Raw genomic sequence first — 3,348 nt, forward strand, 5'->3', positions numbered from 1 at the left:
AATCACAACTGAGACTTGTTCTCCGTGAAGAGCCCTTGCATAAAGGTTAATTCCAAATGCAAACACTTTCAGAGTGGTAATTTTTTTCTTCTTCTGGTGATAGTAATTGTTTAAAATACTTATTTAGAGAGAAAGAGCATGAGCAGGGGAGGGGCAGAGAAAGAGAATCCCAAGCAGGCTCTGCACTGACAGCAGTGATGTGGGGCTCAATCGCATGATTTGTGAGATCATGACCTGAGCCGAAATCAAGAGTTGGACACATGAGGTGCCTGGAATCAAGAGTTGGACACATGAGGTGCCTGGGTGGGTCAGTCGGTTGAGTGTTCAACTTTGGCTCAGGTCATGATCTCATGGTCTGTGGGTTCCAGCCCCACATTGGGCTCTGTGCTGACAGCTCAGAGCCTGGAGCCTGCTTCAGATTCTGTGTCTCCCTCTCTGCCCCTCCACCACTCTCTCTCTCTCTCTCTCTCTCTCTCAAAAATAAACATTAAAAAAAATTAAGAGTCAGGCACTTAATCAACTGAGACACCTGGGCACCTCTGGTGATAATAATTTTTAAAAGATATCCTTAATTTTTGTTCTGATATTTGGGTGATAAAAATCAGGAGAACGAAATAAAGGTCAATGTGGGAATGGTGTGGTATGTGGGGCATCTGGCTGGAATTCTGATGCCCCTCTGGAGGTCCTTCATGGTCAGGGGTAGACATGAGCGCCCATATTCCAAGGGGTTACTGTGATACAGGCCTTATCAGAGAAGCACCTAACTCACATTCCAGAGAGGCCAGGCGGGGCACTTATCTGAGCTCAGTGAGCTGTGTGGAGTCTATAGTGAGCCTGACAGCAGAAGCCTCTGCTGTGGCCACCACTCAATTCAGCTCCAGACTATAGTGCTCTTGTGGGTGCATAGACTAGGAGTTGCTAAAAATTCTAATTGAGAGAATCCAGATTTTTATGTAAAATGAAGCCATCCCAATCAGGCAAAGGAGCTGGGGCACTAATGCTGGTGTGCAATGGCCCAGGGATTGGGTGAAGTGGGAGAGGTCAATCTATTTGAAGGGAAGCTAAGAACTGTGCTCATTCCACACCATACCCCATGGATGTGGCAGACAGTAGTTGTCCTCTGGAGTGCCACTGCTAAGGGTTATCAACCATGTGTGTGTCTAAACTAGGGGTCTCAAACACAAAAGTCTTTAGAAGTCAGGCAAGAATGAAAGCCCAGGGCTGTGGTTCTATGATTGTACTGCTCAGGCAAATCACAGGCCCAAGCACCGTTAGTGGCCCCTAAAGCTCTTCTGGAACCTATTTATGTATTTGACCTGTTCTTCCTCTTGAGCTAACACATTCCATATGTTAAACTACCTGTTATGTAGAGTAAATTAGGAGGGAAAAAAAACCTCTTTGAAACTATTGGGAAATGGGGAAGAGTAGGAGCTCTTAATTCCTTCCTGTAGTTAGGGGTTTGATGAGTGTGTGTATACGCACACACAATTAGGTCTCACAAATCACTTGAACATACTTTGTTTCAGTATTCTCAGTCTTTGGACTGTGACTCACAGTAAGAAATGCAATTGACATCATCACCGAGTACACACACATATTGAGCCATATGAAATCGACAATATGCTACCCTCTTGATCTATAAAATGGCAATTTTACATGGTTCAACCTAACAATAATGCAAACAAAAGTTTCATGCAAAAATATTTGCCCTTGCTTTTTGTGGTACTCATTTATTATTTTAAATGCTGGTTGCAGTACACTAAATTCATTTCATTACCACTACCACTAATGGGTCAAACAAAACCAACCACTTTATTTAGTCTTCACAAAAATTTTTAAGGAAAGGAAATATCACTCTCCCATCCCCTTCAAAACAACCCGATGTTTATTCCAGGGAGGAATCGATTACCCCAGGAGCTCCTATTAACTGACCACTTACTCTATGCTTTAGCCTTTATCTCATGTAATTTGCATTAAGAACCTCAGCGGATGGGTACCAACAATGAGGAATATGATGGAGTTTGCAGAGGTCGAACCCTTATTTCCAGGCGCAGGCTAGAAAGGGGCTGATTCCAGATTTGAGTAATTTCTGTAACTGCAAAGCCCAAGCAAGGTATTTTCACGGCCTTGGAGCTGAGATCCAGACCCAAACCCTGAACCTGGGCTTTGCAGCGCTGCAGTTCTAACCGCCCACCCCTTCATGGGCTTTCCATAGAAGGGGTAAGGGTGTGTGTGTGTGTGTGTGTGTGTGTGTGTGTGTGTGTGTGCGCGCGCGCGTGTGTGCGTTTGTGTGCGCGGGCGCGTGTGTGTGCGCGAGCGCATGCTGGCTGGCTGGCTGGCTTATTTGCTGAAACTTTCTGTCTGGCTCTACTTTTTCCCAGGCCTTTGCACTGGCGGTAGGGTGGGCTTTATCCCCGGGACAACCCCCTCCCCCAGCCCAGCCCGCAGCTGGAAGTCTTCACTGATCTTCATCTCGTCTCCCTGCCCCCTTCGGGGACTGGGAGGCCAACTGTCTCCCCCCGGTCTTTTCCAGATGTATGTCTGCCAAAGATCCCTCCAGTATAGAGGATGATGAATGAGGACCGGGGAGCCGGCCTGGTGGGAAAGTGTCGTTGCCTGGAAAAGAGAGGGAAAGGGAAAGGAAGTCGGGGGGAGGGGAAGGGTTGGAGCGGCGGGGAAGCGACAAGTCTGGACGCCAGGGACCCAAGCCTCCTCGGCTCAGCCAGTAAATTTTGCCTCCCTTAGGAAGGCGTGGGGAAGTGCTCCTATCCCTGCACTCCCTTGGAATTTGGGCTGCATTATATCATTTACTGCAACACGCACAATCCACTCAGGAACTACCCCAGTGTTTGCTTCCAGCCCTTCTAATGCCGGGTTGCTAGTGCTGCTCGCATTTCTCCGCGGGACTGAACTCCGGTCCACTCCCAGGCTTCCCCTCAGCAGGTTCCTCCCAATTCTCTCCACCATTCTCCGGTCAGGGGGGCGGAGTCGTACCTCCTCTCCTGTTCCTTTAAGAGGCGTCGGCTCCTCCCCTTTCGGAGTCGCCGTCTGACGCGGGATGACAGCAGCGAGTTCGGTATGTCTATGCAAATAAGCGCTCCCTGTGGGCCAATGGGGAGCGGAGGTGCCGGAACCACGGACCAATGCGGCGGGGGCGCAGGGGCTCACCATATAAGGAGCGGCCTCGCCATAAAAGGAAACATTGTATCTCTTTATATGGGGGGAAGGGTCGGGGGATCCCTCCGCCGCCAGCGCGTGGTCCCGGCCCCCTCCACCCGCCGTCTCGGCCGCGGCCAGCAGCCCCTGCCCCCCGGGGGACGCTGACGGCCGCCGGGCGCGCCGCCCTAG

Source organism: Herpailurus yagouaroundi, unplaced genomic scaffold (genome assembly GCF_014898765.1).
Source record: "Herpailurus yagouaroundi ecotype Mexico unplaced genomic scaffold, PumYag 139, whole genome shotgun sequence".
NCBI classification, from domain to species: Eukaryota; Metazoa; Chordata; class Mammalia; order Carnivora; family Felidae; genus Herpailurus; species Herpailurus yagouaroundi.